Raw genomic sequence first — 14,478 nt, 5'->3', positions numbered from 1 at the left:
TGGAGAAGATGGATTACATGAGAAGTACTACATTGAAAAAATGCATGGAAGCGTGAAACCTAAAAGGAACAGAAATCCTAAGAGTGTTAGGGAAACACTATGTTAATTTTTAAAATTAGGAAACCTTCAGAGGGATGTCAACTTTACTGAGTGAGCGCAGGGGAAGCTTGGTGGATAGGTAACTACGTGTTGCAAAAACCATAATGGTCACGGTTAATGTGTACACTTCAAAACATTGTTAGTCAAGGTCGAATGTTGGCAAATGGGTTATTTCCACAAATCAAGGTCAAGAAGTAATGGAAAAACCTTTTGTTTGAATTGGAGTATTCTATTCAATTTTGGGAACTATTTGAAAGATGTGTGCTATAATGACTAAGCGATGGAAAGTTAAAAGGAACTATGACACTTGACGTCCCATGTTGTCATATTGTTTAACCTCGAAACTAATTGTAGTAATGGAGGAATTGGATTTGTGTTGGTTAAAAAGATGAAAATGAGAAGAAGAGAAAAATTACTTCTAGTTAACGGAAACTAGAGTGTGATCCTAACCAAGTGGAGACATATAACTTGTTGTGGATTAGGAAAGTTTGAAAAAGTCAAACCGAGTATTTCGTAGAAGGACACTCCAAGTTGGAACGGAAACTAAGTGGGGGAGCAACTGATTCGCAAATTCGAGAACGAATTTATTTTTAGTGGGGGAGAACTATAACATCCCGAATTTTAAATTATGCTATTATGGATCCCTAGTTCAGCCCATTAGGGCCAAAGAAGAGCTAAGCCACAAAAACGACAAGGGTTATTGTGTGTAACTGTGTTAACGTGTGTACACTAATATCGCCGTCCTTTTTCAGCAAGAGAGGAGAGTCGATGAACCCTAAAACTACACCAGCAGCTCGATCGTTGAGTCTTGGAAAGATTAAGTTATGTTCTTGTATTGGTGTAAGAAGGAAACGATGGAGAGACGATGTTGTGGTGATGAGTCTCGTGGAGGAGAAGCTTACCGTACGGGCCCGTGGTTCTCGCTAGTCACTATCGAACACCATCATTGGTCAGTTAGCCACCGTGTGTCACCGGAGATGTCAGCCGCTGTCACCGGAGCAGCCGTAGCCATCGATGAGGCCGTTATGGGTAAGGAAACCCTAGATTTGTTTTGTAACTTGGACCGGAAGTTTTTGAAGTTGTTGTAGATCTAATCCTTGTTTGTTGTTGTTGTTGTTGTTGTTGTTGTTTCACGGATGAGCCATGAGGACGTAACCGCTGTAAGCTTTAATGGCCGTGTCGAAGTCAAGCCGCCGATCTGATCTGTTGAGAGTAATTGTCGAGAAAGGTAATCGGCTGCACCTTGACTCGTGCTGTTGTTGTTGTGTTTTGTTCATTATTGAACCGGAAGGATAAACCAGCTAAACCAAAACTTGATTATCGAACGTACGTGTATGAGTTGTGAGTTTATTTGTGGTGTCGTGCATGGTTACCTGTGTTGGCTCCGTAACGTTGGGTTAATTTAATATTGGTGAATCGTGTATTGTGGCTGGTTTAGGAATCGGTATTAAAACGGGAGCATGTGATCGTGGACTAAATGGTGGAGTTATGAATTATTAGATTGTTGGTTTGATTTAATTATTAAACTACATCTAATTAATTATTGGAAAAGCACCAACATAATTAAATCATTTTGGTTATTAGATTAAATCAAGGATTATTATTGGGATATAATCTTTGATCGGTTAATCTAAACCGTTGCAGGCCAATATTGTTTTTGAAGCGGCTTCTTGTTGTTGTAATTCTAAACCGAGGATTATATTCGTGTGGCCAAGGTGAGGACTAGTTGGTGTCTTCTACGGTGTCTTCTACGTATTCAAATATGTTTGGATAGTTATTTAGTTTAAGGTTAAGCTGAGTATACCTATATGTTACGTAGTATATAAGTAATATATATTTGAGTGAGCGCGAAATGCGGAATACGGGGGCGGAATGCGGGTAGATCAAGATTGGCTGACGAGTCAACGCGTTGTTGTGAGTGGAAGAAGTGCAAGAAGCACGAGGAATCCAGATACGCAAATGAAAATGTGTAGGAAGAAGTGCGAAAGCATGGGAATCCGGTAATGGACAACGTGTAGGAAGAAGTGCGAAAGCATGAGGAATCCGGTAATGCACGGGTTGGCGTGTCTTGACACGTGGTATCATGGGACGTACGTAGTTCCATTTGTTTGTTGTGTGCATATGATTGTGTGTCACAGGATGTAAGACACAGTGATTGCTGCTTGTCTTAGGTTTAGACTTTGTGATTGTTTAAGCGTACTTGGGTGTGGAGACTTCGGGAGCCCTGAGGCTTTCCCTCACTGAGTAATTGTCAATTACTCACCCCTCTCTTTTTGCAAGTTGGTTAAGCTAAGAGTTCTTTTTGCAAGGTTAGTTGGTGGTTTTGCATTTAAATAGTGTTTTCGGGTCGGGCCAGGAAGTCAACCCGTTGACCAGTTCCGGGTATCGAGTTTGAGTATTACAATTTTGGTATCAGAGCCCAAGGTTATGTCAAACCGGTTCTGACCCGAGAGGCAGTCCTGAGGGAGATTGAAATTTCTCGGCCGTGTAGGCTTAGAAGCTGAAGTGAAAATTTGACTTGGAGAAGTTAACGTTGATGGAAAAGAATGCTACTGAGGTCTGTAGTTATTTGGAGTCGTATGTAACAACTGGAAGTTTGTGAGGATTGCTAGTATGGTTAAACCAATTACTCGACTCACATGGAAGGATGTGATGTTCGAGTGGACGAAGGTGTGGGATACTAGATTCTAAAAGTCAAATGGACATTTGACGAATATCTAAGTTAATATTTTTGAATAAAGTTTATTGGGATGGGCCACAAAGTTTAAAGATGAGGTATTGTATAAAGATCACTAGTCGAGATTATTCTAGTGCTTGGAGAGCACAAAAGAGAATTGTTGCAGAGGAAGTGAAAAGGATCAGTGTGGGAGGACACCACACATTAATTTAGATTATGGACTTCTACATAGTATTGTGTTTTAGCGTTGACAAGGATGATTAAACAAAAAAAAAGAATGTGTCGTGACAGTGGAGATTGGCTGTTTATAATTTGAAGTTGTCTTAACCCTAATGGAAAAGGGCATGGTGAAAATGGAGATTGTTGGTTGGCTGCTACCGACGACTAGCAGTAAGGAGGCAACTTGGGTAGTTGTAGAGCTGGATGAGTTAAGACGAAAAATGAGAGGAAAAAAAAAAAGATGGATAATTCCTATATTGTGGCTTTGGAAGAGTCTTAGAAAATAGATGTTGTTTCGGACGAAAAAAAAAAAAAAATTGTTTGAAGAAATAAGATAAGGTGAAGTGTTCACAAAGAATTAATTTTATTATGTGGTAAAGGAACCCACTAAGAATAGTGAAATGGTGATCAATATAAACAAGGAGGAGGCATTACTATTTGGTGTTCGATGAATGCAGAACGGACATTATGTTGTGAAGATGGATTACATGAGAAGTACTACATTGAAAAAATGCATGGAAGCGTGAAACCTAAAAGGAACAGAAATCCTAAGAGTGTTAGGGAAACACTATGCTAATTTTTAAAATTAGGAAACCTTCAGAGGGATGTCAACTTTACTGAGTGAGCGCAGGGGAAGCTTGGTGGATAGGTAACTACGTGTTGCAAAAACCATAATGGTCACGGTTAATGTGTACACTTCAAAACATTGTTAGTCAAGGTCGAATGTTGGCAAATGGGTTATTTCCACAAATCAAGGTCAAGAAGTAATGGAAAAACCTTTTGTTTGAATTGGAGTATTCTATTCAATTTTGGGAACTATTTGAAAGATGTGTGCTATAATGACTAAGCGATGGAAAGTTAAAAGGAACTATGACACTTGACGTCCCATGTTGTCATATTGTTTAACCTCGAAACTAATTGTAGTAATGGAGGAATTGGATTTGTGTTGGTTAAAAAGATGAAAATGAGAAGAAGAGAAAAATTACTTCTAGTTAACGGAAACTAGAGTGTGATCCTATCCAAGTGGTGACTTGTAACTTGTTGTGGATTAGGAAAGTTTGAAAAAGTCAAACCGAGAATTTCGTAGAAGGACACTCCAAGTTGGAACGGAAGCTAAATGAGGGAGCAACTGATTCGCAAATTCGAGGACGAATTTATTTTAAGTGGGGAGAACTGTACATCCCGAAATTTAAATTATGCTATTATGGATCCCTAGTTCAGCCCATTAAGGCCCAAGAAGAGCTAAGCCACAAAAACGACAAGGGTTATTGTGTGTAACTGTGTTAACGTGTGTACACTAATATCGCCGTCCTTTTTCAGCAAGAGAGGAGAGTCGATAAACCCTAAAACTACACCAGCAGCTCGATCGTTGAGTCTTGGAAAGCTTAAGTTATGTTCTTGTATTGGTGTAAGAAGGAAACGATGGAGAGACGATGTTGTGGTGATGAGTCTCGTGGAGGAGAAGCTTACCGTACGGGCCCGTAGTTCTCGCTAGTCACCGTCGAACACCATCATTGGTCAGTTAGCCACCGTGTGTCACCGGAGATGTCAGCCGCTGTCACCGGAGCAGCCGTAGCCATCGATGAGGCCATTATGGGTAAGGAAACCCTAGATTTGTTTTGTAACTTGGACCGGAAGTTTTTGAAGTTGTTGTAGATCTAATCCTTGTTTGTTGTTGTTGTTGTTGTTGTTGTTGTTTCACGGATGAGCCATGAGGACGTAACCGCTGTAAGCTTTAATGGCCGTGTCGAAGTCAAGCCGCCGATCTGATCTGTTGAGAGTAATTGTCGAGAAAGGTAATCGGCTGCACCTTGACTCGTGCTGTTGTTGTTGTGTTTTGTTCATTATTGAACCGGAAGAATAAACCAGCTAAACCAAAACTTGATTATCGAACGTACGTGTATGAGTTGTGAGTTTATTTGTGGTGTCGTGCATGGTTACCTGTGTTGGCTCCGTAACGTTGGGTTAATTTAATATTGGTGAATCGTGTATTGTGGCTGGTTTAGGAATCATTATTAAAACGAGAGCATGTGATCGTGGACTAAATGGTGGAGTTATGAATTATAAGATTGTTGGTTTGATTTAATTATTAAACTACATTTTATTAATTATTGGAAAAGCACCAACATAATTAAATCATTTTGGTTATTAGATTAAATCAAGGATTATTATTGGAATATAATCTTTGATCGGTTAATCTAAACCGTTGCAGGCCAATATTGTTTTTGAAGCGGATTCTTGTTGTTGTAGTTCTAAACCGAGGATTATATTCGTGTGGCCAAGGTGAGGACTAGTTGATGTCTTCTACATATTCAAATATGTTTAGATAATAGTTTAAGGTTAAACTGGGTATACCTATATGTTACATAGTATATAAGTAATGTATATTTGAGTGAGCATATATCTTATTTATATGAATATAAATATATATTTATTATATAATATAAGAACTAGAATAAATATGAGAATAGAAAATGAATGTGTGTTGATTGATATTGATGTGGTTGCGTGAATGCATGTTGTGGTGGTAAAATAAGTGCTTGTGTGTGAGGAGATAGGTGCCAAGGGCATGTAGATGCGGGTGAGCCGCAGAGAGAGTCATACAAGGTGAATTCCTTGTAGTTGTGTGGTGGTCTACGGGAGCGGAATGCGGGTAGATCTAGATTGGCTTATGAGCCAACACGTTGTTGTGCGTGGAAGAAGTGTGAGAAACACGAGGAATCCAGATACACAAGTGAAAATGTGCAGGAAGAAGTGCAAAAGCATGAGGAATCCGGTAATGCACAACGTGCAGGAAGAAGTGCGAAAGCATAAGGGAATCCGGTAATGCACGGGTTTATGTGTCTTGACACGTGGTATCATGGGACGTACATAGTTCCATTTGTTTGTTGTGTGCATATGATTGTGTGTCACAGGATGTAGGACACATTGATTGCTGCTTGTCTTAGGTTTAGACTTTGTGATTGTCTAAGCGTAATTGAGTGTGGAGACTTCGGGAGCCCTGAGGCATTCCCTCACTGAGTATGTTAATTACCCACCCCTCTCTTTTTGCAGGTTGGTTAAGCTAAGAGTTCTTTTTGCAAGGTTGGTTGGTGGTTTTGCATTTAAAGAGTGTTTTCGGGTCGGGCCAGGAAGTCAACCCGTTGACCAGTTCCGGGTATCGAGTTCGGGTATTACAGAAATCCTCCCCATCGAAGTCATTGTTGTCCTCAGTAATGGGTGGTGGTGCCTCACGAGTCGGCAAAAGGGGTCCACTCTGTAGGGCTATGGTAATAGCAGACTCATGGCTGGTGGAGGTGGAAGTGGAGTTATCTGTAAGCGTCTAGATACGTGAGCTTAAAACGTCAAAGTGGATATGCAGCTTCTGATAATTTGCCAGTAAGAGAATATTGAGATCATCGAATCGGTTGTTCAGGTGTAATATTCTCCCCATCCTGTTTGTGGAACTGTTCTTCCTCGGAAATGGAGTTGACATGCTGTTTCTGGCTTAGGAGTTTGTACAGTTTATCATTAAGTGCCTTCATATCACGACTTTACTTCGAATCATCCTCTCCAGAAGAGCGGATTGACCGATTTTACTCCTCATTATAATGCCCATCAGATTTGGCTAAGTTGTCCACCATGTCCCAACCATCATCAATATCCTTATTGAGAAAGCTTTCATTGCTTGCAGTGTCCAACAATATTCGTATTTTAGGTACTACGCCGCTGTAGAGTCTGCTGAGCAATGAAGCATTGTTGAATTCGTGATGCGGGCATCTGCTTGTATATCCCTTGAAACGTTCCCAGGCTTCACTGAGCGTTTTGTTGTTTTACTGAACAAAGTTGGAGATGTCATTCTGCAGCCTTGCAGTTCTGGAGTTGGAGAAGAATTTGGCGAGGAACGCCTTCTTGCATGCTTATTACGTGGTGACAGACTGCTTAGGTAGGGATTTCTCCCAAACGTGTGCTTAATCACCCAAAGAAAATGGGAGCTTGAATCCATTTTCGCTAACTCCATTGATTTTTGTGAGGCTACGGAGCCTATCAAACTCATCCAAATGATCTACTGGCAGTCCATAAAACTTGAACTCTAAATCATCTGGATGAGACTACTCTTGATCTCAAAATTGTTGTTTTGAACAGCAAGAGGCACAATACCATGCCATTGAGTATGAGTAGATGGAGCATCTCCAGCTCCAATGTTGGTCCTCTCTTGAGGGGTAGGTGGGCCATTCTGATTATTCGTTTCCTCCTCAAGTGGTGTATGTTGTGGGTGTTGTACTTGTTGCTGACGGAGTAGCCTTGGTCTGTCTATGTTGACGATGAAAGGACTCAGATGTTGGCTACCCTTGGATCGTGTTTGCATTCACAATTAGTTATTTGAGTGAGTACACGAAGGTCGACTCGATCCTGGTGATCGAGTGACTGATCGGGTGGGGCCTTGGGTCGTACCTGAAATGCAAAACAACCAAACACGATAGTAAACAACTCTGTACCAAATATTATGAGATAAAAGAACTTGATCTAGCAAGTGCTAAAATCTTAAATGTAACAAACAATGTCAACCAAATGGCAACGACGCCAAATTGATAACATGATTTTCACCATGGTATCAATTCCCTATGTAGTTGTAATACAAAGGGTTATCAATCCAAATGGTTGTTATGCTAGGAGATAAGATGTGATCAGAACAATGCAAGTCAAGCCAAGTAATAATAGGGGTTTTATCTAACAGCCTAACGTGAACAAAAATAAAGGAAATAGAACAAGAACCACTCGCCCTAAGTACACGATGCAAGCAATTGAGTGCCAGATCGAGTGGGTGGTCGGTAACAGAGAAATCAAGAACACAAAGATGAACAACTTGAGGGTATACACGAGGCTGGTGATCGAGTACCAGTTCGGGTCACGGGTCGAGTTTAAGATAAAAGTTTAAACAATCAAATACGAAAGCTCTTATGGATAGCGTAATTGACTCATAAGTTCTCCTGATCAATTTGGGATGTCTCACATGCCTCAAGCAAAATATTCCCTAGACAATGAATCTCTAAACCTTGTAAATCCACTCTCGTGGTATAAACAATCAACCTTAGTCACTTCCTTACCCAACTCTCGTTGGAGAAACATGACTAACCAGGCACTAAAATCCGATTCATTATTGTCAATAAACTCCTTACACATCGAATCTCTTAGGCTAAGTGAGTAAATCTCTAGCATTAGTTAATTCAAGCATTTCAATAAACATCTCTCGATGGCAAAACACCCTAGATCTAATCTCAACCTCTCGGTCTGAAACTAGCATTAAGCATACTAATCTAGAAAGAATTTTTTATAAAAATAATCAAGCTAAGACATCTTAATCGATCAAGAACACTTACTCGCCTATCCCATCCCTTGAAACTTTGATTCACTACACAAATCTCATATTAAATGATACAAAAACACAAACGAATGAGAATTGCATTGAATTAAAAGGGAGACTGAAGTAATAAAAGTACATAAATCGCAAATGAAAGAGTAGTTAAAAGAATTAAAAATCAAATCCTAACAAATCTTGAAAAGTATAAATCGCTCTCTCTCTCTCTCTCTCTCTCTCTCTCAGTAGCTCTCGCTGTCTGGGGTCGTGAGTGTCTGTGGCTTCCTGGGCAAGAAAATAAGGAGTGGGTTTAAATATGGAAACCCCTATCAGTACAATAAAACTTTGGGCTCTATCTCGGTCGAGGTTACACTTGCTTGAACATTGTAGCATCTCTATATTATTGGACTTAACCTGAATTTAAAATTATATTGCTTATGGAACTTGAATGCCTGCTCATGGTAACTCTAAATCTTGGGTGGGCACTCCATTTTGGAAACCCCTATCAATACAATAAAAATTGGAGACATATCAACCGAGGTCAAATTTTGGGCTCTACCTAGCTTGATATGATAGTTCTCGGGGGGAGGGGGGGGGAATAGATCGTCAGTCCCATCAATACAATAAAACTTTCATGTTTCTCACCAGAGCATGTCACCTCAGCTTTTGTATTGAAGCAAAGGCTGACACATCAGTTAAAATAAATATCCAATCAAATTATAACAATTAATAAAAATCAGATTTTTTACTCCTAGGTGGACAAAACAAAAGAGAGAAACGTTACTCGATTTCTTCTTATTCCTTGTCGTTTATACAATTGTCGACTATGCGTTTAAACAATCAATGGATTACTTCTTCTTCTTTGTTGCTGTTTATTCCAAGGTCTGACTGTATTTGTGGGTTCAATCAATCGATGGTTGATTTCTTTTTTTTTCTCGCCATTTATTCCATGGTCTTTGTGATTTAGGGGAATTAGGGGTTTATTCGATTTGATTGATCTGATTTTGACTTTGGGCCTGCACGATGAATGATGCATCTTCACATATCGCCTACCATGAGTAGCATTATGAATTCAAGCAGCAATGTGTTTATTGAGTGAATCTAAGTTGCAGCTTGTCTCAGCTCTTACAGATCTATCTTCTCTGCTGCTCCTTCCTCCGTAAAAATGGTTCGTAAATTTATTTTTACTCTAAGTTTGTTCGTTCAATGGTAAAGAGATAACTGATTTAAGAAACTTTGATTTGTAGAGTTCGATATTTGAGATAGTGCATGCATCATATGTGTTTCGGTAATGTGTATAGGACTTTATATGTTTTGGATTTTATATTTCATCTGAGTATCAACAATTCAAGGAACTGCATGTTCTTTGTTTTGTGTGTCAATTATCAATATGCTGAGTTAAATTTTGTTATGATCTTTTGCTTGTTCTTTGCATCAAGCTAGAAAAATGTACATCAAAGATGTTAACAAGATATTTACTTAATTTCTAAAGATGAATCTTTGTGTTTTATTGTTCTATATTACAAGTATGGTAAATTTTTACAGTGATCTTTTGCTTGTTCATTGCAGCGAGCGAGAAAAATATATTACCAAACATGTGGTCAACAAGGTATTTACTCAATTGTTGAAGATGAATCTTTGTTTCTTTTTGTTTTATATTCCAAGTATGGCTATTTTTACAGTGATTTGTGCATTGATTTTATGAGCTTTGATGAGAAAGCTAAGTCAAATGTATGTGGTTCTGCAAATTTCAGACTATAAGATAAATTCAATTAAACCAATTCAATCTTTATTTTTTTAATAAGATATAATAATTTTGAAGAAATATAATAACTTGTAGCTACATAATGTGGTCTTAGAATTTAAAATCTCGAATAATTTAAATAGAACATTAAAATGTAATTTAAAATAACTTGTAGCTACATAATGTGGCCTTAGAATTTAAAATACTGAATAAGATAAATTGAACATTAAACATAGTGCGTGTAGTCCATGAAGCGGTAGATTTTCTTGTATATAAAGCAATTGTCGGATACGTCATCGAATTCTCTAACAACACATGTATCCCCAACTTCAATCTCAAGTAAGAGTAGATTGTAATCACGGTATTTCCTCACACTCAACTCTAGAATGATATGACAAAAATTTTGCTGGCATTGTCTTACGACCTGCATGCCTTGATTCTTCCAAAGTTGTGTAACATAGTTGGATCCTTTCTCAAACTTCTCTTCCCCAATTAAAACCATTCCGTAAACATACATGGCCGAGAAATGAGTAGCCGCATAAGAAATTTGAGCTAGGCCTGCAGAAATGTCCTTTATGTAATAGTAATCCTTTATGTAATAGTAATCAGTAAGACCTCAAAAAAAAAATAGCATACATATATCCAGCCTTAGCACATTCAGCCAAAAAAATAAAAATTTTGGGAATCTTTTTCCATGGGGGTGGGAAAACTTCGCAAGATTTAGATTCTTCAAAATATCTGGAAATTTTGAAATTCGATGAAATGTCTTGCAAGTGAAGATCGAAGATTGAAATCTTCAGCAGATGATTCACCTACTTTGGAAAGAATGATTGATAATGTATCATCAGAAAGATCGGTCAGAACCGGTTTGTAACACTTTGGACTCATGAATTTTTTTTTTGTATTTGTCTTTAGAATTGTGGTTTAAGGTTACACTTTCTGATCTATTTATAGTTGTCATGGTTTGGACTTTAATGGTTTGAAAAAATTATGGGAGGACATTATTATTCATTCATTATTGTTTACAAAGATTTTAATAAGTAGTTTCCCAAGGTTAATTCATGTTCTTTTTACATCTCTCAGATGCATGTCTAACTTCAACTAATATTATTATTAGTAACATGTTAATTAGTTTTCGTACTTTGAACGACACAATTGTATATACGTGGAATCAAAATGATTTAAAGGCTTCTAAAAGAGATTGAACGACATAATGTAAAAACGTATAATCAATGATTCATCTAAAAGTGTACATTCATGTTATTAAATCATTGTGAATTGTATTTCTCCTATAGGAATCTTCCAGTTAACTAAGATATTAAAACCTATAGGACTCTTCCAGTTAACACACAACAAATATATATACCTTATTTTGCAATCTGGTTTACAAGCTGCTAAATCATTAACATTGATTTTTTTTCATCTTGTAAGTTAGTTGGTATTTTCATGGTTCTATTCATATTACGATTCTATTTATCTCATTAATTTTTGTTTTACATGCTTTTTTGGGGTCAATAGATTCACAAAAAACGGATTTAGCTACTCTGCTATCCAAAAAGATACCTCTTTATGATCTTGTCATTGGGAAGATCATGCAGCATGTGGCTGTTCGTATCCTGCGTATGTGGGAAGCACGAAACTTCAAACTCAACGGAGCACTAATGAGTCTGGAGATGCTATTTTTGGATGAAAAGGTATTTTGGTTTTAACCTTTCACATGTAGTAGCTCTTTTGATTAAGAAGATTTAGGAAATAGAATTTCTTAGAAGTGTAACTTTGCAGGAAAATGCAATTCAAGGATCAATTTTTCATCGCCGAATTGGCAAATTTGAGGACAATCTCAAAGAGGGGAAAATGTATCTAATTAGCAATTTTGAAGTTGTTCCTACCTACGGTTTTTACAAAGTGACAGACAATCCATTTACTATCATATTTATGGACACGACTAAGATTATCGAGGATTCTGAAGATATATGTTCAATCAAGATTGAAAAGCTCAGGCTACACAATTATGCTGAAATTTACAAATTTGTGGGCACCAATATTCACTTATTCGGTACGTGTTTATATTTTCAAATTAATTCTCTTTTGTTTTAATTACTATTAATTTCTATATTCACTTTAAATTTAGATGTCGTGGAAAAATATTAGAAGTTCAAAATTCTAATTTGTAAGATTCTACCTCAAATGAAAGGATCATCCTCCTTCTCTTGCTAGAAGAGTTAGTTTCTAATGTTATTTATTTGTAATTTCTAACATTTTTTATAGTACAAATTAATATACTTTTATAATATGTGCAACAATGAATCAGTAAGAGTAACAATTTGGGATGAACAAGCATCAAACTTTCGTCAACAATTCCTCCAAACTAAAAGAGTAAACAGTATCATAGTAAGCACATGTTTGAATCCAAAAATGTTTGCAGGTACTGACAACGTTTTTATCTAAAGAATACCTTTTTTCATACCCTATGTTTTAATTTGGAAAACAATTCAGGTAAAATGCATTTAAACTCAAGTGGAACAACAAAGACATGAGTTAGAAGCTGTGCAAGAGTTTATGAAACAGTAAATACGTACAATTACAAACATTCATTATATTAATAAGTCAATTGCTTATATTATTCAGATATTTAAATATGATGGGAATAAAAGACAAAGCAAAACCTCCACAAATAACATGAAAAACAAATTGGGAGTTTGGACTATTGGCCAAATATTCAAATAAATATATAGTGGAGCGACACATGTATTATGATATTATCCTATGTATTTAATTATTTATTGTAATCAATATGTTATATACATGTAATTCTATTAACTAATTAATTCATCTGATACAATGTCAGGAAAAATATTTGTTTTGTCAGAATGGATGGAAATATTTGTCTTGTGCTAAGTGCTCAAAGAAGCTTGGTCTCTCTTCCATATCTTTAATATGCAACTCTTGTAACACAAGCACCACAACTAGAGTTGCTAAGTAAACTATATACATCTTCTACTATCTACAAATTAAAGCAAAATTTTAATATACTGTTATAATTAAACAAGTTTCGAGTGGAATTAGAGGTTGAAAGTGGGGATAGCACAACCAAATTTGTCTTATTTGATCAAGACGTAAGAAAACTTACTCAAACAACAACTAAAGAGATTACTACTTCAGAGGTATGCAAAAATTATTACATACTATATTAATAATAATATCATTAATATATTTATTTATCTTATTATTATATGTGTTAACACAAGACATTCCAAAATGCATTACAAAATTTGTTGGCAAAACAATGGAATTTCAAATCAAGATCAGTGAATACAACTTTCGAGCATCCTCCCAAGCTTTCACTGCTACTCGAGTAATCAAAGAAAACATATTTGAAGATTTAGACGCTACTAACAAACCAAGAAAGGTAATTTTTATAATTAAATTTTTTAAAATTATCACTATTTAAATGTATTACTGTTCTATATAGGGTGATGGCCCAAGCACATATGCAAAAGGTGCAAACAATGGCAACATCAAAACTGAAAATGGGAAAAAACCTCCTACTTTTGAAGATGAGGACACAAAGAACTCCAAAAAGAAATGTCCCCTTGCAGCAACTTCATTTTCACTGGTTTTTGATTTAAATTTCTACATCTCCAAGTCTTTTAGATTTTATATCTACATGTTAAACTCATCGATTTTAATTCTACATTCCATTTTTGGACTCTGTTTCATATAAAAGGTATAATAATAATAATAATAATAATAATAATAATAATAATAATAATAATAATAATAATAATAATAATAATAATAATAATAATAATAATAATAATAATAATAATAATAATAATAATAATAATAATAATAATAATAATAATAATAATAATAATAATAATAATAATAATAATAATAATAATAATAATAATAATAATAATAATAATAATAATAATAATAACAATAATAATAATAATAATAATAATAATAATAATAATAATAGTAGTACATTCTTCTCTAATCTTCTATCAAATTTGTTTTACATTTTGTTTAAAATCCTAATTAAAAATCAACCGTAACATAAACAAAAGTAGTCACTATAAAAATTGTTGATTAAACATTTGGAAAATGTAAGAAATATTCATACAATTACAAATGTCATCGTAGACTTCTTAAAGTTTAACGGTTTTTCTAGAAGTATAAAACGTAATAAAGAGCGTATGATTGACAAAATTCAATTGTGAAAGATATTTTAGGATGTTATCCTACTCGAGTTTAATATCTGTGTTTTTGCTCTATTATAGATTACTAAACTATTCTTCTAAAGTCGAAGAAACTTCTGTTATATCTAGCGTTAAAGTTGTGGTATAAATCACAAAGGAAAAAGTAAAAACTTGAAGACATAAACGACAAATTTCG

At 35.8% G+C, this 14,478-nt stretch overlaps 1 non-coding gene across 1 annotated transcript; it reads left to right on the top strand.

Annotated features, from left to right (window-relative positions):
• Positions 1-6,736: 6,736 nt before the first annotated feature.
• Positions 6,737-6,842, top strand: LOC147941301 (small nucleolar RNA R71). Its single transcript, XR_015562987.1, has one exon. It is a non-coding gene; the product is annotated as a small nucleolar RNA R71 (small nucleolar RNA).
• The last annotated feature ends 7,636 nt before the right edge of the window (positions 6,843-14,478 follow it).

Source organism: Camelina sativa, chromosome 7 (assembly GCF_030686135.1).
Source record: "Camelina sativa cultivar CO46 ecotype springtype chromosome 7, ASM3068613v1".
NCBI lineage: Eukaryota > Viridiplantae > Streptophyta > Magnoliopsida > Brassicales > Brassicaceae > Camelina > Camelina sativa.
Note: the sequence above shows the minus strand (reverse complement) of the source record. Positions and strands in the feature narration are given on the sequence as shown.